The sequence below is a fragment of the Aquarana catesbeiana genome, linkage group LG04 (genome assembly GCF_042186555.1).
Source record: "Aquarana catesbeiana isolate 2022-GZ linkage group LG04, ASM4218655v1, whole genome shotgun sequence".
Lineage (NCBI taxonomy): Eukaryota > Metazoa > Chordata > Amphibia > Anura > Ranidae > Aquarana > Aquarana catesbeiana.
Genome location: NC_133327.1, coordinates 41,464,147 through 41,487,630, shown reverse-complemented (window position 1 = coordinate 41,487,630; position 23,484 = coordinate 41,464,147). Strand labels below are relative to the sequence as shown.

The window sequence follows — 23,484 nt, the reverse complement described above, 5'->3', positions numbered from 1 at the left end:
TGCCAATTTCCTCATTAGAACCCTGCAGGTGCAGCAGCTGATTGATAATTATAAGACCACTCCCATACAGCTTCATTCTACACATGGACACAGACAAACAAACAACTATATCGTCAGAATAACAAAAAGGTAGGAATCTGAAATGAGGTTTGTTAAAATCCTTGCAATATACATTGATCACCCAGAGGGAATGTTTTTTTTTTTTTTTTTTTTTTTGCAACAAAAGATACACTTTAATATACCCTACTCTAGCTAACCAATTATCATGCTTAACCCTAACGCAGGTGGTCAGACACTATAGATAGCTTCTGTTTTCATCACCTATAGCTGCCCCCTTGCCTATAAGAAAAGCAGGCCTACCAGTACTTGATTGCCCCCAGCAAAGCAAACAGGTACTTGCGATTGACAGACAGGCAAGGTTCAGAATAGTCAGTGTCAATGTCCGAAGTCAAAAGGCAGGCAGAGTTTAGAGAATAGTCAATATTCAATCCAAGGTCATCAATGAGGCAATCCAATCGAGCAGAGCAGACAAACCCGGAGCTTGATTAGGTATTACACACGCTATCACAAGCATGAGACTGCAGGCTTGGATGGCTTTTAACAGGTTTGGTCTTCACCCAGAGTCTGGCCACATCAATCAACTTACAGGTGGACAGACAGACAAGGAGAATGCCAGTGTTGGATTGTAGATTACACTGTGAAAGATGAAAGGTCTTGCTGTACATGTTTTTCCACCCTTGATGATAGGCATCCATGGTAAAGCCTTACTCAGCTGTCCCTAGTGCCTTTTGTAGCTAGTAGGAATGGGCTTGTGTTCTAGCTTCGGTTTGGTCTGGACCTGTTTTCTGCCAAACCTGGAAGGAAGTTGTCAGTGATGGACTCCTCAGCTCCACAGACACAAACCAGTAAGAATGCTTGAGACATCATTGACCTAATGTGGTCTTATTATGTCAATGATGTCACAAGCATCTCTGTCCCTTGATTACATACAGCTTCTGGGTTTGGACCGAACCCAAGCTTCTTCCCAGTAGCTAGGATGCAATTTTCTTTGTGCCAACCCATAAATTGTATGTAGCTTTAAACTGAGTGTAAACGATCACCTTGTAAAACAACCTATTCCATTTAAAATTGAAATGAGAGGCAAAACATTTGTCTACAGATATTAAAAAAAAATCAATTCTTTTTTTTCCCCCCCTTTTTTTTTTAATTCAAATTTTCAGAATTTGGATGAAATGAGTTCAATTTGACTAAATTTGGAAGATTCAAATCAATTAGAATTCAAATTTAGATCGAATTCCATTTGAATTGCATTTCATTCTAAATCCAAATTTATTCTATTCAGAATTTAAATTTTGGAAGATGGCTATATTCTTTCTATTCCATTTCATTGTATTGTTTTTTTCTATTCTATTCTATTTTCTATTCTATTCAAATTTATTCTATTCGAAATTCGAATTTCGGAAAACGGTTATGATGTTATATTCTTTCTGTTCTATTCTTTTCTATTGTCTATTCGATTCTATTCTTTTGTATTCTATTTTGTTTTCTATTCTATTCCTTTCTATTCTACTGTTTTTAATTCTATTCAAATTTGTATTATTTGAAATTAGATTTTCGGAAGATGGTTATATTCTTTCTATTCTATTCTATTGTTTTATAATCTATTCTTTTCTATTCTAGGCAATGTTATTATTTTATTTTCTATTCTATTCTAATATATTCTTTTATATTCTATTAAAATTTTAGGAAATTATTGTTTATTTTATTCTATTAAATGTATATATTTTTTTAATTATTTTATTTTATTTTATTTTCTATTCTATTCTATTCTTTTCTATTCTATTTGAATTTAATGTATGCTATCCTAAATTTGAATTTAGGAAGAAGGTTACATAGTTACATAGTAGGTGAGGTTGAAAAAAGACAAAAGTCCATCAAGTCCAACCTATGTGTGTGATTATATGTCAGTATTACATTGTATATCCCTGTTTGTTGCAGTCGTTCAGGTGCTTATCTAATAGTTTTTTGAAACCATCGATGCTCCCCGCTGAGAGCACCGCCTGTGGAAGGGAATTCCACATCCTTGCCGCTCTTACAGTGAAGAACCCTCTATTCGTCTAATTTTAATAAGTGGCCACGTGTCTTGTTAAACTCCCTTCCGCGAAAAAGTTTTATCCCTATTGTGGGGTCACCAGTACAGTATTTATAAATTTAAATCATATCCCCTCTCAAGCATCTCTTCTCCAGAGAGAATAAGTTCAGTGCTCGCAACCTTTCCTCATAATTAATATCCTCCAGACCCTTTATTAGCTTAGTTGCCCTTTTTTGTACTTGCTCCATTTCCAGTACATCCTTTCTGAGGACTGGTGCCCAGAACTGGACAGCATACTTTAGGTGCGGCCGGACCAGAGTCTTGTAGAGTGGGAGAATTATTGTTTTATCTCTGGAGTTGATCCCCTTTTTAATGCCAATATTCTGTTTGCTTTGTTAACAGCAGCTTGGCATTGCATGCCATTGCTGAGCCTATCATCTAATAGGACCCCCAGGTCCTTTTCCATCCTAGATTCCCCCAGAGGTTCTCCCCCCAGTACAGGGGGTCCCCGACTTACGAACATCCGAGTTGCGAACAACCCCTACTTACGAACGGGGCCCGAATGACGTCACTGGTGGCCGAATCTTCCTCTCCTTAGCCTTTCCTCCATTCCTGGCTTGGCTGCGGGTCCCCCTCGTCCTCCTGCCTGCCCATCCACAGGCCTGGTATGGTCCGGTGGCCTGCCAGGCCGCTAAAACTGCCCGTCGTGGCCGAGGCCTTGTGCGGCCTACGAAGCCTCCAGGATCCCCGGTCTTTCCTACGCCGCTGCCCCGCGAGGGTGCACCGCGGCCGGCCGGCCTGCCTGCCTGCCTGGCCTCTGATGGCTGCTTTCACCATCCATCTCCCTGCTGTGCCATACAGTGTACCTCTCTCTGCTGTCTCCTGTCGCTGCCGTCATGAAAATAGTGAGAGGGGAGAGCTGTGCTCAGCTGCCCTCCTGGACTCCTGTTTTGGAGGTGACAGGGTCAATAAAGAGAATCTGTCACCTCCAATTGCTATCACACAGGGAATTTTTCCTCCTGTGTGATAGCAATAAAGTTAAGTGAAAAAAAAATTGATAAAAAAAATAAAAATAAGAAATACGGTAATAATTAAATTAATAAAATTAAAAAAAAATTTAAAAAAGTAAAGAATAAGAAAAATAATATTAAAAATAAGAAAATTATACAAACATTAAAAAAAAGTAAACGACAAGCTACAAATAAATACAAATAAAAAAAAGTGATTAAAAAGTAAAAAAATAAAAGAAACAAAACATATTTGAACTAACCATGTCGCCCCTGCCATCCGGTTGCCTTTCTCTGTTGATTTGGGTTTACATCCTGTCTCTGAGACTAGATTTGCACTTAAAAAAGGTACTGTTCCGACTTACAAACAAATTCGACTTAAGAACAAACCTACAGTCCCTATCCTGTTCGTAACCCGGGACCCCCTGTATATAGATTGTATTCATATTTTTGCCACCCAAATGCATTATTTTACATTTTTCTACATTAAACCTCATTTGCCATGTAGTTGCCTACCCAACAATTAATTTGTTCAGATCTTTTTGCAAGGTTTCCACATCCTGTGGAGAAGTTATTGCCCTGCTTAGATTAGTATCATCCGCAAATACAGAGATTGAACTGTTTACCCCATCCTCCAGGTCATTTCTGAACAAAATAAATAGGATTGGTCCCAGCACAGAACCCTGGGGGATCCCACTACCCACCCCTGACCATTCCGAGTACTCCCCATTTATCACCACCCTCTGAACTCGCCCTTGTAGCCAGTTTTCAATCCTTGACTTGAACATCGGGTGTTCGCTGAATAGTGAACAATTTGGGGTGTTCGCGGCAAATTCGAAAGCCGCGGAACACCCTTTAAAAGTCTATGGGAGAAATCAAAAGTGATAATTTTATGCATGGTATTGTCATAAAAAGTGTTTGGGGACCTGGGTCCTGCCCCAGGGGACATGTATCAAGGCAAAAAAAAGTTTTAAAAATGTTCGTTTTTTTCGGGAGCAGTGATTTTAATAATGCTTAAAGTGAAACAATATTAAATTATAATTATATTACAATTATAAACATATTCCTTTAAATTTCGTAGCTGGGGGTGTCTATAGTATGCCTGTAAAGTGGCACATATTTCCCGTGAACAGTCTGACAGCAAAATGACATTTCTAAAGGAAAAATAGTCATTTAAAAGTACTCGCGGCTATAATGAATTGTCGGTCCCGGCAATACACATAAAAGTCTTTGAAAAAAATGGCATGGGATTCCCCCACAGTCCATTACCAGGCTCTTTGGGTCTTGTATGAATATTAAGGGGAACCCCGAACCTAAATTTAAAAAAAGAATTGCGTGGGGGTCCCCTCAAATTCCATATCAGGCCCTTCAAGGTCTGGTATGGGTTTTAAGGGGAACCCCATGCCAAAATTTAATAAAATGGCGTATTGATTTTAAGGGGAACCCCACGCCAAAATTAAAAGAAAAATTGGCTTGGGGCCCCCCCAAAAATCCTTACCAGACCCTTTTCGGTCCGTTGGTGGAGCAGGAGAAGAAAAGAAGACTTCGTAGGACATTTTAATTTTTTTAATTTTTTAATAAAGGACTTGTCCCAAGCTGTGTCATGTCATTTTTACCATTTTCACATTTTTTTGTGAAATAGTAGGGGTACATTTGTACTCCGTTACCATTGGAATTCCCAAAGAATGTAAACATCCTTTGTAATAGAAAAAAAGCATGACAGGACCTCTTAAGTATGAGATCTGGGGTCAAAAAGACCTCAGATCTCATATTTACACTAAAATGCAATAAAAAAAAAAAAAAAATTGTCATTTGGAAAAAAAAAAGGTCTTTTAAGAGCTATGGGCGGAAGTGATGTTTTGATGTCGCTTCCGCCCTGCAATGGTGAGGAGACAGGTGGCGGCTGCCCCCCCTCACTCATCTCCATACCCAGGAAGGAGAAGGATCCGATTTCCTCCGCCGTTACAGATGGCTTCAGTAAGTGGCGGAGGGCACCGGAGAGCAGCGGGATGGGGGTGCCCTCTCCCGCACCGATAAAAGTGATCTTGCAGCAAATCTGCCACAGAGACCACTATTATTGGAAACCAGACCGCTCGCTGAAGAAGAGAATACCAGGGTTATGCTGCTGCCATAACAAAGATATCCCTCTTCAAAGTTAAGACGTGTAGCTTTCAGGTGCCAACCACCTTATGAAAAAACCTCTGGAGAAAGCTTGGCGAGATGGCGATGTTCACACTAACCTGCATGGTAAAACCAGGATTACCATGCAGGCTAATGGAGCATTGGCTCTGGCATGGAGCAGAGTGGTGTTTGATCACATAGCACTGCTTTTTTTTTTTCAACTTTATTTGAAGTGTCAAATATTTATCATGTTATCATATTATGTCGTTTGTCTATCCCATCTATGAGTCTAAGTTCTTTTTATTAGGCAATTATTTATTGTCATGACTTTCTAAAAATATGAATGTGTGAACCCTGTGTTTAACTGCTGTAAACAATCATATGTTCCTGGCACAGGCGTGTGCACATGGCATGCTGGGTATGCCAGGGCACACTCTAATCACCATGTGAGCATTAAAGGGTAACTCCACTTTCATGGGGAAAAAATAGCAAATAAAAAAATAAATTTAACATATACAATTGTGTCATATGCTAATTGAATGTTATTAAAAATTACCTTTTTAATCTCAGCTCTGTCATTTTCTGTAAAATGCAATGCAATGTGGCTACCTGGAGGTGTTCTGTACACAGAATGAACACCCCCCGGAAACATAATTTCCTGCTTTTGTGATTGGCTAACTGGTTTTTCCCAGAAGTCTGCACTAAGATACAAGTCAGATTTTTTGGCATCCCCTGCAACAAAAATTTCATTTTTAGTAGCATTCTCCCAATAGGAAATCATGTCTAGAGGGATGTAGACCCTGCCACTTTCCTAATTAGAGCCCCGCAGGTGCAGCAGCTGGTTGATAATTATGAAACCACTCACACAAAGACACAGGGATTTTTTCAGAATAACAAAAGCTAGAAATCTGCACCAAAGTTTGTTTAAAAATCCTAGCAATGTACATAGATCACCCAAAGGGGAATATTGTTTCCTCAACAAAAGAGTTACTCTTGAAGCAATAGATATTTTATTTTTATAATTATTTGGGTTAAGCCATAGATAATGCAATTTTCTTGCAGAAAAGCAAATTGCTTGATTTCCCCATCAACACAGTCAGTGTTGATAGGGGAACCCCTCCCGAAGCACTATTGGATTCTGCCAGCAGGGAGCCTTCCGGCCGGCAGAACGCAATGATTACTACCAGGGCCATTGATAAGGCAGTACAACAGGCTGTATTGCCTTAATGCCGACTCTTGTGGCTTCCACTGCAGTGCTGTTGTCTTCTTATCCTTTTTGTCCCTCTGGCTGCAGTATCTGTGCCTCCACCGCTGTCTGGACTCCTTTTTGCTTCCCTTCCCTGCAGCACGAACAAATAAAGATGAAGAAACTATCAAGAGACTGATCCTGAAGGTCCTCGCCACATCCCAGAAAAATATTGAAAATAGGAGGATGCCCCAAGGGATAATACTGGCAAGGAACCAAAACCAGGATGCTTAGAAAAGTGATGCAAGGAGTATAAAAGAATACATTTTATTTGGATATATAACAATATAGACATCTAAAAGCATAAAGTGGAACAGAGATATCAATATAGAAATACAGTTGCTCAATAATGCAGCACACAATATGTTTATAGACTTTAAGTCAGAAGAATTATTAAACTATGAATGCTGCAAAAGAAACCCTTCATGTTTCGGAAAACACAAAAAGATTTTTTTTCTTTTTGTAGAGTGTATACTTCCTTCTTCAGGGGTTGGATGAGAGCATGCTGATATATTTCTATTAAAAGAAATATGTATGTGTAAGTAAACAGTTTATAAACAATAATATAACATACAGCTATAGTTTGCAGAAAGACAGATACAGTATTATTAATACAAATAAATACACACAAATCACATGATCCTTTTTAAAAAAGAGATGGTACACAGCATCATTGCAGGTGGATGGTATCCCACGTCCAGAGATCCACTGAGCTATATGTAGCAGCCCTGGGGTAGGGGCAGAGAAGGTGCTGCCCTAAACATTAGGATGGTATTGCCCACTTGGGTATATCGTGGATCGAATATGAAATGGATCTGTATGCAGCAGCACTGCCACTTTCTCCTCTCCCATTGGCTGCTGCTGTGGTCACACAGGTTTCAGAAGGGAGAGCCTATTTACTGGCCTCTTCCTTTCCTGAATGAATACAGTGAGCAATTGGTATTAATTGCTACTGTGTCCAATCATCACCGAAGCTTAGTGAACTGTGTTTACTAGGCTTCAGTTTGTAAATGAACACAAAGTCATTCAGCACAGAGAGCTTCCCATTCATTCACTGTCCAGTGCTGCTGAGGCTGCAGAGAAAGCCTGGGTAATCTATGTCTTCAGTCCCTTTCTCAAAATGGGAGACATCAGGGGTCTGTTTAGATCCCTGATATTTCACCAAAGGCCCCTCAACAGGCAGTTAAAACAAAATGAAAAAAATAAAAAAATAAAAAGTAAAAAAGTTTATAATTCTAAAAAAAAAATTGAAAAAAGTAAGTACTTGTCCAAATGTGCTTTTGCCTTCTGAAGAGCGGTCAGCATTTTGATCGCACTTCAGAGAGCATTTGACGGTTTATGGGGAGGCATATTGCTTCCTTACCATCTGCTTTAACCCCGCACTAGCACACCCCAACTGCATGCTTTGCACGTGGTTGCCGGGTGCTTGCAGAGCAAGCATTCAATCCAAAGGGCTCCATGGCCAAGCAGCCCCCCTCCTCTCAGCTCACAGATCCATTCCCTCCGAGGGGAAAAAGTCAATCTCTTCAGACCTCCAGACTATTTAACAGCAGCCCAGCCATCACCTGGGCACAGCTCCCCAGGAATTGGCTAAGCCCTGCATAATATACAGATTGGACCTTTGAATTGTCCCCTCCCTAAGCAGCTCTGAATAGAGCAGATCAAACAATTGTGATTACAGAAGAAGCCAAAAAATAAATTTACCTAGCAGCCTAGCTAAGAGGGCACAACATAAACCCATAAATGGTATTAAATGCACATTTCTGCTTTTTGAAAATTGAGTGCATTTATCCCTGGTCTACACTGAAAATTGTGCTACTTCAGCGAGATTTGAAAGCTGCACATCAGTGCGATTTGCACTGCCAATTTCATTGCGGCTTCATTTAACAGAGGTCCATGCAAGTCGCAATGAAATTGGTAAAAGTAGTGCAGGAATATTTTACATAATCGCAGTGATATGAACCATTTGTTTTCCGGCAAAGTGGTGCGATTTGTCATGCGATCTGGAGCTGATAAGTCTCACCAGTGTGAACGTGGACTTAGAAATCTTTCGTTCGTACCAATATATTTTCAGCAACCAGATTTCCTATCACTAGAGCCTAGAAACCCCTTACATTAAGCTTTGAGGCAGTCAAAAATATACTTATGGATATCATGATTAATGAAAAATGTATCTCCAGTGGCGGAACTACCGCCATAGCGACCCATGTGGGTGCTATGGGGCCCACAGCTGAGTTGGGGCCCGGTGAGTGGCGCTGCCAAGCGGGCGCGGGCCGCACCGGGCGACATCCCTTGGGTAGCATCAGCCGCACCACTAACACCGCTCGCTGTGCCTCACGCCGCTGTGTCCCTCAGTGGTGCGGACCGAAGCCACCTCCCCTCCTCTGTTTACATCCACAGAGAAGGAGGAGCCTGCTTTCGAGCCTCGAGGGACACACACCGCTGTGTGTATCTGGAGACTTTCAGCGCTGTTCTGAGGTATGTAAGAAGGGGGGGCGTCTGTACTGTTTGGGAGGAGTGTACTACTGAGGAGGAGTCTGCACTGAGGGGGGGTCTGCACTACTGAGGGGGGTCTGTAATGCTGGGGGGGTCTGCACTGGGGGGGTGTCTGCACTGAGGGAGGGTCTGTAATGCTGGGGTGTCTGTACTAGGGGGGGTGTCTGTACTAAGGGGGGTGTCTGTACTGCTGGGGGGTCTGCACTGAGGTAGGGGGTGTCTGACTGATGGGGGTATGCATGTGTGTCCTTCAGGGGCTGCACACAGTAAACTGCATACTTTGTTGTTCGAAATTAATATAAGCTGTTGCCTGGGTACTGTGCTACATGAGTGTGGTAATCTGTTGTTCAATGGCATTAGTTCATTTTTTTTTGGGGGGGGGGCTGTTTGCAGGGGGGGGCATACAACATTTTGCTATGGGGCCCTGTGATTTCTAGTTACGCCCTTGCGTATCTCTATACTAGTAGATTCACACCCCACATTTCTCCGGATTTGGCAACCAAGGATGTCTTATTTACAGGCATATGGATTTAATTATTCTCTCCTATCCATATGACTGAGCTGGAAAATACCCCCCCACTGAACTTCCTAACCCTTCTACCCCCCAATCTTTCCTTTCTTTACCCTATTTGGCTCCTGCTTTTATGCTCTGTAGATCATATTTCCTCTGCTACTGGACAGTCACTGACACTTCTTTATATAAGCTTGTCTTATGGACCAACATTATCAGTTGCAATAGATAGTTTTACAAGCATCTTATGTTGTGTAAGCCTTTATGTCTTTATAATGGTCTCATTATTTTTTTTTTTTTTACAGCATTTTTTTTTTTTTTCAAAAGGTGGAAGTCTCCTTTTAAGGTCTGTGTCAACAGCGTCTCTCCAACCTATAAACCTGAATCAGTGTTATCTTCACATGCTGGTTGGAGTGTAGGCTGTGTTCTCTGATCTTTACAATTACTGTACTGTGAATTTTGCAACCAGGACAATATTGTTGGAGGAGGGAGGCAGGATCCAATCTCGTGTCCCACTATTCACACACGCCAAGGGCAGTGTGCTGCTATCCTATTCTGTGGAGGTTAGAACTTTTTTTCTTCTATCATTTTCTTATCTGCACACCTAGTTTTCTTTTATCTGTACAACTCTTAAGCTGGCCATACACCAGATGAATTTCAGGCATTGGTCGCTGGCCAATATGCATGCATTGGTATTCCAAGTAAGAGTGGATTCATTGTGCTGTGGCTTCTGGTCCACGTTTGAGTGTGGATGTGCAATTTGCGGTGGTATGATTTCTCCTATGGATCTTGTCTTTCTTTTTTGATTGTATGGAGTACTCTGTAATGGACAACATGTGAACACAGGCTCCCATCCTGTTTACACACAGAGTAGGGCTGCAACTAACGATTATTTTCATAATCAATTCGTTGGCCGATTATTGTTTCAATTAATCAAATAATTGGATAACCCAAAAAAAAAAGTGTGGCGTATAATTTAGTTAATATGTAAAGTATATATAAAAAAAAAAGTCAATTTATTCTTAAATATCTCTATATGCAGTGGTAAAAATAAATTACCAACTATATGGTTAGGTAGCAAAATCTCTAATACACTCTGAGAATAAGGCCACTTTCACAATGAGGTGTTTAAGCGCTAAAAATAGCGCCTGCAAAGCGCCTCTCCTGTCCCTCCAGTGGAGCGGCGCGCTTGCGGGATGTTAAAAAAAGTCCTGCCAGCAGCATCTTTGGGGTGCCCAACCCAATTAAATCAATGGGCAGCGCTGCTGAGGCTCCTGCAAAGTGCTTCGGTGGTGGAACTTTGCGGGCACTATTAACCTCTTCTTTGGCCGCTACCGAAAAGTGCAGCTTAAACGACGGTAACCACCGACGCTCTCACTGCCTCAGTGTGAAAGTGCCCTAACAGGCAGAGGAGATATACTGATCAATATCATCAGACTCAGATCAATTTTTTTATTTCAATGTTAAATGAACTGTAGTGCATTGGTGTGAACCAGGACTAAGACGTTTAGTAGCAGCAGCATGCTTTTTTTTGTAGCACCGGTCATCATGGGGTTAAAAAACTAAAATGAGCCCTTTATAGTACAAAAAGAGCAAACGGCTACTATAAGGGGTTCATTTATACTGTGAAACAGTGAAAGTAAATGTGTATATATATATATATATATATATATATATATATATATATATATATATATATATATATATATATATATTTTAAATACACCCAGAAGTAGGAGTCAGATATGGAGCTATATGAAGGGTGGAAGGGAGATATACATCTTTTATAATAAAGTAGTAAAAGCTAAGACTTTTTTTTCATGTATATAATTATTTTAAATATAATGTACAATACTGGTAAACTATGACTTTAAATGTAATTGTAATGCCTTATATTAGCTCCAGTCTGTCAGCCTCCACCTTCTCTGGGTTAAATTTCTGATCTTCCCTGCACACAGTCTTTAAAGTATTTTTTTTTAAACAAACATGTTAATGGTTTTGCACAGAGCAGCACTGATTCTCCTCTTCTGGGGTCCCCCCACCGACACTTCTGGCTCCTCCTGCCTTCAGAGTGCCCCAATAACAAGCTGTAAAGTATAGTATAGAGTGCCCCTATAAAATATATAAGGTAAAAAAAACTTCTGCCTTTAGAACCACTTACTTCCTGCCCAGGACTACATGTCCCATGAGGCATTGCTCCTCACACATTCATGTTCACAAGTTCTCAGGCACTTACTGACATGTATGTATGGTGTACTGAGCTGTATGTGTGCTGCACTGTATTTCCTGATATGTAAACAAATAATGCATTCTGTATGCAGGCCAATTAATCGATTATGAAAATAGTTGACAACTATTTTCATAATCGATTAGTTGTCGATTTATCAATTAGTTCTTTTGGCTCTAACACAGAGTTCACACTTCAGCTGCACTCACACAATTTCACTCCCATATGTCAGTTACAATCTCTCCAGGTTTCTGCACAGATGTCCATGTAAATCGCAGCCTACTTTTTGAAATCGTGCAATGCCACAGATGCAGCGTCCCACCGATTAGGATGGTGCTATTGAAGGCAATTGCCGCCAATTTGACATGAGATTTGACATGTCAAATTGCATGTCAAAATGCTCCAGTGTGAACCAGGGCTTACTGCTATATATAATTTGGATAATATCTCACCATACTGGCTGCTAGGGATGGACTGAACCCTCCCCCGTTCGGTTCACACCAGAACTTGCAAACAGGCAAAAAAATTGTTTGAGCACGCAAACACCGTTAAAGTCTATGGGACACGAACATGAAAAATCAAAAGTGCTAATTTTAAAGGCTTATATGCATGGTATTGTCTTAAAACGGTTTGGGGACCTGGGTCCTGCCCCAGGGGACATGTATCAATGCAAAAAAAAGTTTTAGAAACGGTCATTTTTTCGGGAGCAGTGAATTTAATAATGTTTAAAGTGAAACAATAAAAGTGTAATATTCCTTTAAATTTCGTACCTGGGGGGTGTCTATAGTATGCCTGTAAAGTGGCGCATATTTCCCGTGAACAGTCTGACAGCAAAGTGACATTTCTAAAGGAAAAATAGTCATTTAAAACTACTCACGGTTATAATGAATTATCGGTCCGGCAATACACAGGGGAACCCCAAACCAAAATTAAAAAAAAAATGCATGGTGGTCCCCCCAAATTCCATACCAGGCCCTTCAGGTCTGGTATGGATTTTAAGGGGAACCCCACACCAAAATAAAAAAAATGGCATGGGGTCCCCCCCAAAAATCCATACCAGACCCTTATCAGAGCACGCAACCTGGCAGACCACAGAAAAAGAGGGGGGAATGAGAGAGCACCCCCCTCCTGAACCGTACCAGGCCACATGCCCTCAACATTGGGAGGGTGCTTTGGGGTAGCCCCCCAAAGCACCTTGTCCCCATGTTGATGGGGAGAAGGGCCTCATCCCCACAACCCTTGTGAGGGTCTGCGGGCAGGGGGCTTATTGGAATCTGGAAGCCCCCTTTAACAAGGGGACCCCCAGATCCCGCCCCCCCATGTGAATTGGTAATACCATTTCACAAAAAAGTGTCAAAAATGTTAAAAAAAGACAATAGACAGTTTTTGACAATTCCTTTATTAATGTCTTCTTCTTCCATCCTCTTCTGGTCTTCCTTCGGTGTTCTTCTTCTTCCTCCATCTTGTTCTTCCCCCGCTTCTTCCTCTATCTTTCTCTGCTTCTTCCTCCGGTCTTCTCGTCCGGCATCTTCCTCCGGCTCCTTCTTCTCCGCTTCGTCCTCTGATCCGCCTCAATGGGAGTCTCCTGCTGTGTGACGCTTCTGTTCAGGTTACAGGTCTTATATAACAGAGGACGTAAACGTGTGACCCCGCCCCCCTCTGATAACACGGGGAAAGCCATAGGGAAGTCCCCGTGCGTCAGAGGGGGCGGGGTCACCGGGTGGCCCCACCCTCCCTAATTTTTTTAAATTTTGGTTCGGGGTTCCCCTGTGGGGGAATTCCATGCCATTTTTATCAATGAACTTTTATGTGTATTGCTGGACCAACAATTCATTATAGCCGCAAGTAGTTTTGAATGACTTTTTTTCCTTTAGAAATGTCATTTTGCTGTCAGACTGTTCTAAACACGGGAAACATACGCCACTTTACAGGAATACTATAGGCACCCCCCAGGTACGAAATTTAAAGGAATATTACACTTTTATTGTTTCACTTTAAGCATTATTAAAATCACTGCTCCTGAAAAAAATGGCCGTTTTTAAAACTTTTTTTGCATTGATCCATGTCCCCTGGGGCAGGAACCAGGTCACCAAACACTTTTTATGACAATAACTTGCATATTAACCTTTAAAACTAGCACTTTTGATTTCTCTCACAGACTTTTAAAGTGTGTTTTGCGGCTTTTGAATTTGCCGTGAACACCCCAAATTGTTTGCTACTCGGCGAACGGGCGAACAGCCAATGTTCGAGTCAAACTGATGCTCGACCCGAACATAAAGCCTATCCCTACTGGCTGCTTAATATATATCGGGTGTTTTTAGATATTATGCATAAAGTGCTTGGAAAATTCATAAGATAATTCATAAAAAACATTCATCACATATACAAATATACACCACGAAAAACTCATCAAATTGATATTGAATATATAAATAATTGAAAAGCAAAATTTCATAAACTTCGTGCTATCATGCAAAAAATACTGTGCCAAATCCTAAAATATTGTATAAACACATAAAGTCCCAACTGCAATAATAATGTTGGAATGGTGCTCCACACATGCACTGCCAACTACATTACACCTTACATTACATTACACCTGCGCTCCAGGTGTTCATCCAATCCTGCTCCTCACCAGTAGGGATGAGCCGAACACCCCCCCGGTTCGGTTCGCACCAGAATCTACGAACGGACCAAAAATTTGCACAAACGTTAGAACCCCATTGACGTCTATGGGACTCGAACGTTCAAAATCAAAAGTGCTCATTTAAAAAGCTAATTTTCATGGTATTGTCCTAAAAAGGGTTTGGGGACCCGGGTCCTGCCCCAGGAGACATGTATCAATGCAAAAAAACTTTTAAAAACGGCCGTTTTTTCGGGAGCAGTGATTTGAATGATGTTTAAAGTAAAAAAAAAAAAAAAAGTGTAATATTCCTTTAAATATCGTACCTGGGGGGTGTCTAGAGTATGCCTGTAAAGTGGCGCGTGTTTCCCATGCTTAGAACAGTCACTGCACAAAATGTCATTTTTAAAGGAATAAAAGTCATTTAAAACTGCTTGCGGCTTTAATGTAATGTCGGGTCCTGGCAATATGGATGAAAATCAGTGAAACAAACGGCATGGGTACCCCCCAGTCCATTACCAGGCCCTTTGGGTCTTGTATGGATATTAAGGGGAACCCCGCACCCAAATTAAAAAAGGAAACAGCAGTATACAGGCTCTGTACTCTGAACAGCAGTATACAGGCGGTGCAAACAAGACAGGGATTGTAGGTTTGTTGTTAAGTAGAATCTGTTTGTAATTTTGAACTGGTACATTTTTAATGTGTTTAGCTCCAGCCAAAAAATCTATTTTAAGCTTTTTGGAAAACATAGGGAAGGGTTATCACCCCTGTGACATTTGTGACAGTTGATTTCACCTCACTTTTTGTCCCAATGACAAATGTTTTTTGAAAATGTGGGTTTTTTTGTGAAACAAGGATTGGTTATAAAGCATCAGTGGAAAGGAGAAAAGTTTTTCCCATATTAACTCTTACAGGAGAGAATTTCCCTTCCTAGAGGTAGATTTCATCTCACTTCCTGTTGTCTCCTTCCGTTTGCAAGTAGGAGTCATTTGTAAGTTGGATGTTTGAAAGTAGGGGCCTGCCCTATATACTCAGCAGAAATTTGGGCCTTAGGTGTTGTTGTGGCCACAACACTGTAAGCCCTCACAGGGCCCTGCTGTGAAATATTAGATCAAGAATTGTAATTACATGCCACTGTTGAACAGGGGCAGAAAACTTATGCCTTTGGTGGTGGTGGTGGTGCTGGTGCCACAACACTGCAAGTCCTCACTCGCTCTTGGTGGGTGCAGAAACGGGCCCTGCTGTGAAATATTAGATCAAGAATTGTAATTACATGCCCCTGTTGAACAGGGGCTGGAAAATTGGGCCTTAGGCACTGGTGCTGGTGCCACAACACTGCAAACCCTCACAGATACTCTAGTTGGAACGCAGGAATGAGCCCTGCTGTAAAGTATTGCATCAAAAATTGTAATTATACGCCCCTGTTAAACAGGGGCTGAAAAATTGGGCCTTAGGGACTGGTGGCGGCGCCCAGAACCAAAAATGTTCTTCCAAGCTATCAGTGTGATCATTGGGGAGGAAGAGGATAATTACTCAGGATAGTTACTCAGCATCAGCATAGTCAGTCTTTGAAGGGATCTGAGATTTCTAAAAAAATTATTCGGTTACATCAGCATCAGGTGCTTGGTAGCTGGTGGTGATCAAAGACTGATTCATTTTTATGAAGGTCAGTCGATCGACCAAGTCGGTGGACAGACGCACCCTGTGATCGGTTACAAAGCCTCCAGCAGCACTGAATGTGCGTTCCAAAAGAACGCTGGATGCAGGACAGGCCAGTAGCTCAATTGCATACTGTGCAAGCTCTGGCCAGTGATCCATCCTCAAGACCCAGTAACCCAGAGGATTTTTGGTGGGAAAGGTGTCCAAGTCAGATCTTGCCCCTAGGTATTCCTGCACCATGTAAAACAGACGCTGGCAATGGTTGCTGGAACCGATCATACCTTGGGGCTGCGGACTAAAAAATTGTCTGAACGCATCGTCAGACGGCCACCTTCTCCACCGCTCCTTCTTTGACTGACCGAAGCCTCAGCAACACGTTGTCCAGAAACAGGAGTTTGTAACCTTCCAGTCTCTGGGAATGCGTTGCACAGACCTTTCTGCAAGGCCTCCCGAAGATGTTCCATCCTCTGCTCCCTCTGCGATGGCAAGATAAGGTCCGCAAGCTTACCCTTGTAACGTGGATCAAGGAGGGTTGCCAGCCAGTATTGGTCCTTCTCCTTGATACCACGAATACGAGGATCCTTACGCAGGCTTTGCAGGATCAGGGAGGCCATGCAGCGTAGGTTTGCTGAGGCATTCGGTCCGGAGTCCTCTGGGTCACTAAGGATGACATGGTCCGGAGCCACCTCCTCCCAGCCACGTACAAGTCCATGTGTTTCTTGAGACTGATCCCTTAAAGACTCCTCGTCCTCTTCCTGTGTGATCGGCGGGCACGCAGGAACACTGTCTGGATAAAGGGGGCCTTGAGAGCTAAGGAAGTCCTCCTCTTCCTGCTTCTGTTCTGCCTCCAGTGCCCTGTCCATTATTCCTCGCAGCGTGTGCTCCAACAGGTGGACAAGGGGGACAGTGTCACTGATGCATGCACTGTCACTGCTCACCATCCTCGTGGCCTCCTCAAATGGTGACAGGATAGTGCATGCATCCCTGATCATGGCCCACTGGCGTGGGGAAAAAAAAACAAGCTCCCCTGACCCTGTCCTGGTGCCATAGTCACACAGGTACTCATTGATGGCACTCTGCTGTGTGTGCAGCCGCTGCAGCATGGCCAGCGTTGAGTTCCACCTGGTGGGCATGTCACAGATTAGGCAGTTCTTGGGAAGGTTAAACTCCTTTTGGAGGTCTGTCAGCCGAGCACTGGCTTTATATGACCGGCGGAAATGCTCACAGACTTTCCTTGCCTGCCTCAGGACATCCTGTAAGCCCGGGTACCTGCCCAAGAACCGCTGCACCACCAAGTTAAGGACGTGAGTCAAACAGGGCACATGGGTCATTTGTCCCAGTCGGAGGGCAGAGAGGAGGTTGGTGCCATTGTCGCAAACCACCATTCCTGCCTTAAGTTGGCGTAGCATCGACTACCTCTGAACCTGCCCCTGCAGAGCTGACAGAACCTCTGTCCCAGTGTGGCTCCTGTCCCCCAAGCACACCAGCTCAAGCACCGCATGGCATCTTTTGGCCTGCGTACTTGCGTAGCCCCTTGAACGCCTACGGAGCACCGCTGGTTCTGAGGACAAAGCACAGGAAGAGGCCATGGAGGAAGAAGAAGAGGAGGGGGTGGAGGAGAGAGGTGTGTCACAATCATTAGTAGTGGCATTTTGGAGGCGTGGTGGCAGAACAACCTCCAACACTACTGCACCTTGTCCTGCATCCTTCCCAGCTGTCAGCAGAGTCACCCAATGTGTGGTGAAACTTAGGCAACGTCCCTGTCCATACCTGCTGGACCATGAGTCAGAGGTAATATGCACCCTACCGCTGACTGCCCTGTCCAGCAAGGCATGGACATTGCCTTCCTCACGGTAGTGAGCCGGAATCGCCTTCCATGAGAAAAAGTGGCGTTTGGGTACCTGCCACTGAGGAACCGCACATTCCACAAACTCACGGAAGGGGGCAGAGTCTACCAACTGAAAAGGCAGCAGTTGAAGTGCTAGCAATTTTGCCAAGCTAGCATTCAACTGCTGGGCATGTGGATGGCTGGGAGCGAACTTCTTTCGGCAGTTCAGCAGATGGGGCAGGGAAATTTGCCTGGTACAATCTGATGTCGGTGTACCCAAAGCAGATTGCCCACAAGTACTTGGTTGTGACACACCTAATTCTACACCTTCATTCCTCTCAGTGCAGGTCTCAGAGAGGACTGAAGGTATAGTGGGGTTGGAGATCTCAGCTGATGAGGAGCAAGGAGAGGTCCTCTTTGTTCTTTGGTGTGGGTCTTTTAGATACACTTGCCAATGAACTGCATGGCAGGTCAATATATGTCTGGTCAAGCATGTGGTGCCCAAGCAGGAGATGTTTTTGCCATGCGAGATACGCTTGAGACATATGTTGCAAATAGCAGCGGTGCGATCTGATGCACTCATCTCAAAAAAGGCCCACACCAAAGAACTTTTTGAATAACGCGCAGAGACTGCAGCGCCCTGCACACGCGCAGCTTTGGGGTGTGATGCAGTCAGTGTGCTGCCCTTAGGCTGGCCCTTGGAGGGCATCCTCTCGTTGGTGATGTGTCTCCTCCTCCTCCTCCTCTCTCCTATCAGGCACTCACGTTGAGTCAGTGACCTCATCATCCCCGCCCTCCTCATCACTGGAGCAAACCTGGCAGTATGCTGCAGCAGGGGGAGCATGACTGCCAGATTGCAGTCCTTCTTGGGCACCCCCTCTGTCCGTGCTCACGTTACTGCCTTCATCTAGCTCAGTATCATCATCAGAGCCTTCCAAACGCTGGGCATCCTCCTGGAGCATGTACCCAACACTGTGGTCAAACAGTTCGAGGGACTCCTCAGGAGGACATGGTGGGGCTAGGGAAGGAGTCACTGATGCCATTGAGCCAAGGGAAGAGGTCGCGTTGGCAGCTGCTTTGCCAGACAAAGTACCATGAGCCTGGGTGAGAGAGGATGAGGAGGATGAGGATGGCTTGGTCATCCACCAAGTCTTCTGCATGTTGCGGCTCAACACGGCCAGCTGCCGAAAAAAAACGCCAAGCGTGTCCCACGGCCACATGCTGATGAGGATGCACCGTCTCCACAACCAGCACTGTTGCCTCTAGACACAGAGCCTGCTTGCCCTCTTTTATTGGCTTGTGACTGTCTGCCTCTCCTTGTTGGCCTTCCAGACATACTAATGGCCTGTAGCTGCACTAAGCTGGGATATATATATATATTTATATATGTATTGATACTGCAGCTAGCAAAATCAACTGCCTGCCTGTAGTATGAGAATACCACCAACCTTCTACAGGTAGCTTTAGCTGAACACTGTGCAGAGCTCGCAAAAAACTAACTTGTAGCTTATTTAGCTGCCTGCGGTAGTGATAGGATCAGGTAAACACCACCAACCTTCTACAGGTAACTTTAGGTGAACACTGTGCAGAGCTCGCAAAAAAATAACTTGTAGCTTATTTAGCTGCCTGCGGTAGTGATAGGATCAGGAAAACACCACCAACCTTTTACAGGTAGCTTTAGGTGAACACTATGCAGAGCTCACAAAAAACTAACTTGTAGCTTATTTAGCTGCCTGCGGTAGTGATAGGATCAGGAAAACACCACCAACCTTCTACAGGTAGCATTAGGTGAACACTGTGCAGAGCTCGCAAAAAAATAACGTGTAGCTTATTTAGCTGCCTGTGGTAGTGATAGGATCAGGAAAACACCACCAACCTTCTACAGGTAGCTTTAGCTGAACACTGTGCAGAGCTCGCAAAAAAATAACTTGTAGTTTTAGCTGAACACTGTGAGGAGGACGCACTACACTAACTTGTAGTTTTAGCTGAACACTGTGAGGAGGACGCACTACACTAACTTGTAGCTTTAGCTGAACACTGTGCAGAGGTCGCACTACACTAACTTGTAGTTTTAGCTGAACACTGTGAGGAGGACGCACTACACTAACGTGTAGCTTTAGCTGAACACTGTGCAGAGGTCGCACTACGCTAACTTGTAGTTTTAGCTGAACACTGTGAGGAGGAAGCACTACACTAACTTGTAGCTTTAGCTGAACACTGTGAGGAGGACACACTACACTAACTGAAAATAGTCTAGCTGCCAGACTGTGGTACTAATAGGATCAAAAGAACACCAGCAATTTTCTTCAGGTAGCTGTAAATGCTGTAACAAGACAAGCCTGCCTGTCAGTAGAAAGATTACAGGAACGGATCTAGCTAAACTGAATACAGTGTATATATATATATATATATACAACACCTTGGATGCATATATATACACAATACACTGTAAGTGCAGCTAACTGACTGACTGTCCTGCCTAATCTGGCTAACTCAAATGAAATGACACTGTCTCTCTCTCTATCTCTCAGCACGCCGGAGCACACTACACAGGGCCGCCGTGCAGGCGGCCTTATATAGTATGGGGCGTGTTCTAAACCCCCTGAGCCATAACTGGCCAAAGCCACCCTGGCTTTGGCCAATTACAGCTCTCTCTACTGACGGCACTGTGACAGGCCAAGCATGCGGGTCATAGTGCATGCTTGGCCAATCATCAGCCAGCAATGCACTGCGATGCCGCAGTGAATTATGGGCCGTGACGCGCCACACGAATTTGGCGTGAACGGCCCATATCGTTCGCAATTCGGCAAACGATTGAACAGCCGATGTTTGAGTCGAGCATGGGTTTGACTCGAATGCGAAACTCATCCCTACTCACCAGTATAATAAATGGTCTCTTGCCAAACATGAAGACCTTATTACAGGGTCTGACCTCGCTTTAGAGCACCCCTCAGTATGGGTATGGAATTAAACTTCCCTCAGAAAGACCCATGTGATGATGATTAATCTCTTAGACAGGATCTCCAAATCTGTCGGCAGACCAACCATACAGGCACGTGTAAAGAGAGGGAGAAAAAATGCTCATTGCGCAACATCCATAAAATAAAGTACTTTATTAAAATAAGCATATGGTAAAACAGGCAGTCAGTACATAATATCGTCATATGCCCATTGTCCAGTGACAACACCTTCTATGATGAAACATACAAGGACGTGACGTCAGCGTGCCCGCCAGGGCATAGGATGATATTATGTGTTTAAATGTGTTTTTGGATTGATAAGTGCAATACACTGAGTGCAGCTGTTGTCAAATATTTTATCCAAGTAGATACACTTAGTGCAAATATTATTTGTTTAGCGTTTTAGATATTGTACCCATATTTTTGATAAAGAGAGCTTGTGGCTCCTGAAGAAACATGTTGGTCCATTAGGCTCAACATGTTGTAATCTATATCCAAAACAGTAAAAGTAAATAATTACTAAACAGCAAACATCCACTTTCCCTCAGCGCTCATGAATCTGTTCACATAAACAGGTCACAGACCCTTCAGCTGCTGCTATTAAGTGAATCAGGAAGTAAAAAATATGTCTACACACCCTAAGGAGATATAGGCATTAGCAGTGCTAAACTCTTGTATCAATCCCAGAAAGAAATGAATATTAAACACATAACAATATATAAAACCAGCACAATATCCTCATTAAAAACAAGAATAAAAAAAGTCTCTGTAGAGTAATCAGCTGTAACAAAACAACCAACAGTACATGGGGGAGTATTGAAAAAAATTGTAATTATAATTAATTCCTCAGAATCTTCATCCCTTCACCACACCACGTGGGACACCGCTCCCTTAAGATTTTACACTCAAAAGAAATCGGGTGAAAATCAGCCTTAAACTCCACAAATAAGCGGACTTCCTCCTCTGGTCATCGGATCATGGTACGGACTACCTCTTTAGCTTCTAACGTAATTTCACCAGTATTAGGACTGTATGGATTCACACCATCCAGGAATGCCAGACTCCAATAGATTGCTACTGGATTCCAAGCTCATCAGCGATCATGCTCAAAGAATAAAGAAGATCTAATAGCATATTTCTGTTTTAAACAGTTTTTAATTAAACCCCAAATCCCCCCTTACATATTGCACTTACAAATATAGGATTAAAAATGAGCTTGTAAACAGTAGCTTGTCTGTCTGGTGTCACTCCACTGCTCTTAGTATTGAAAGGATCGTGGCGATGCTTTACGAGGGTAGACAAGCTGAGTGGCCGTGTAGCCTCACCCTAACGCGTATCATCGTAGATTTCATCAGAGGGCGTGGCTACACGGCACGGCTTACTTTATTCATTGGCTGTCTTCAGGTAATTTAACCCTTCCGACTGCCTCCAATTTCAATCAGTGCAGAGATCGCTCTCATCATCTTTCATAGTTATCTAATTGTTCTATACTCATAATGTGTGTAGCCACCATACATTGCATTAACACATCCACCAAACGTGAAATACAACTGTTATAATAAAATGTGCAAACGATATGATATGTTCTAATGTCTTTTGATGGAACCATGGATGAGTTTGTGCTTAATATTTAGGGCATCAAAACCACCACAATATATAACTGAATACACCTTCTCCATGAATTTCAACAATCCATTTGATATATTATCTCATTCTAAAAGTCTTATATGAATCCAACCAAAACATAAATAATGAATAAAACATAAAAAATACATAATTAAAAACATCTATAATTCATAATTGAAATTTAAAAAATGGTAAACATCCAAACGGTCACTATTCTATAATTGATGTACTGCAAACCCCATAAATGTATATGTAAAGCCAAAATAATAAAAATCTATATTAATAGTCACTAATGAAGCAGTTTAAATCCAGGTCAATGTTCATACCTTTTGGACTCAAAGTGTCAGTCAAAATAATCAATTTAGTCTCGCATTTTGACAGTTCCCTGACTCTATTTTCACCTCCCCAAAGAGGTTTGGTCCTATCAATACCCCAAAACTTCAGGCCTGCAGGGTCCCTGCTATGCTTTCGCCTAAAGTGTAATGACACATTGTGATCTATATACCCTGTGCATATATTATAAATATGCTCTGGGACTCGCTTACCTAGTGTCCATTTAGTTCGATCAATATACATTAAGCCACAAGGGCACTGCAGGGCACATATGTTGAATTGCAAGAAATAAAATCTTTTCTCTCAAATTCACATCCGTTAGATGATGAACTGAACTCAGTAAGACCTATAATATGAGTATTAACCTGCTGGCACGTCTTACATTTTCTGCATGCATAAAAACCAGGTGTGTGCCAGAACATCTGGGGTCGTGTGGGCGGATTTTTTTTTTACTATCCTATCACCAAAAGAAGGTGCTTTTTGATAAATAAAAGTGGGGTTATCTGGTAATACTCTTTTTAAAGTTTTGTCCATACCTAATATCCTCCAATGCTTTTTAAAAATGTCTTCCACTTCTCTATATTGCATGTGGAAATTGCTAATGAACCCACATTCTTGTTTTATGTCATTGGGTCTCTCTTTGCCTTTTAAACATACAGCCTGATATATTTGCCCAACTTCCTCATTTGCTTTGTTCAGCACTAAGGTGTTATAGCCTTTTTCTTCAAAATGTTTTTTTATGACTTGTGTTTGAG

At 42.7% G+C, this 23,484-nt stretch overlaps 1 protein-coding gene and 1 long non-coding RNA gene across 7 annotated transcripts in view; one reads left to right on the top strand and one right to left on the bottom strand.

Annotated features, from left to right (window-relative positions):
• Positions 1 to 23,484, bottom strand: part of LOC141139198 (uncharacterized) — a 1,175,459-nt gene that overhangs the window by 622,133 nt on the left and 529,842 nt on the right. The window lies entirely within an intron of this gene.
• LOC141139181 (cytochrome P450 2K1-like) overlaps positions 9,874 to 23,484 on the top strand; it is a 109,108-nt gene continuing 95,497 nt past the window's right edge. For 3 of the 6 annotated variants that reach the window (XR_012243730.1, XR_012243731.1, XM_073625087.1), the window contains exon 1: positions 9,874 to 10,036. The gene's annotated coding sequence lies outside the window, so the exon portion shown is untranslated. The remainder of the gene's footprint in view (positions 10,037 to 23,484) is intronic. The other 3 variants (XM_073625089.1, XM_073625088.1, XM_073625090.1) reach the window with 2 other exon arrangements.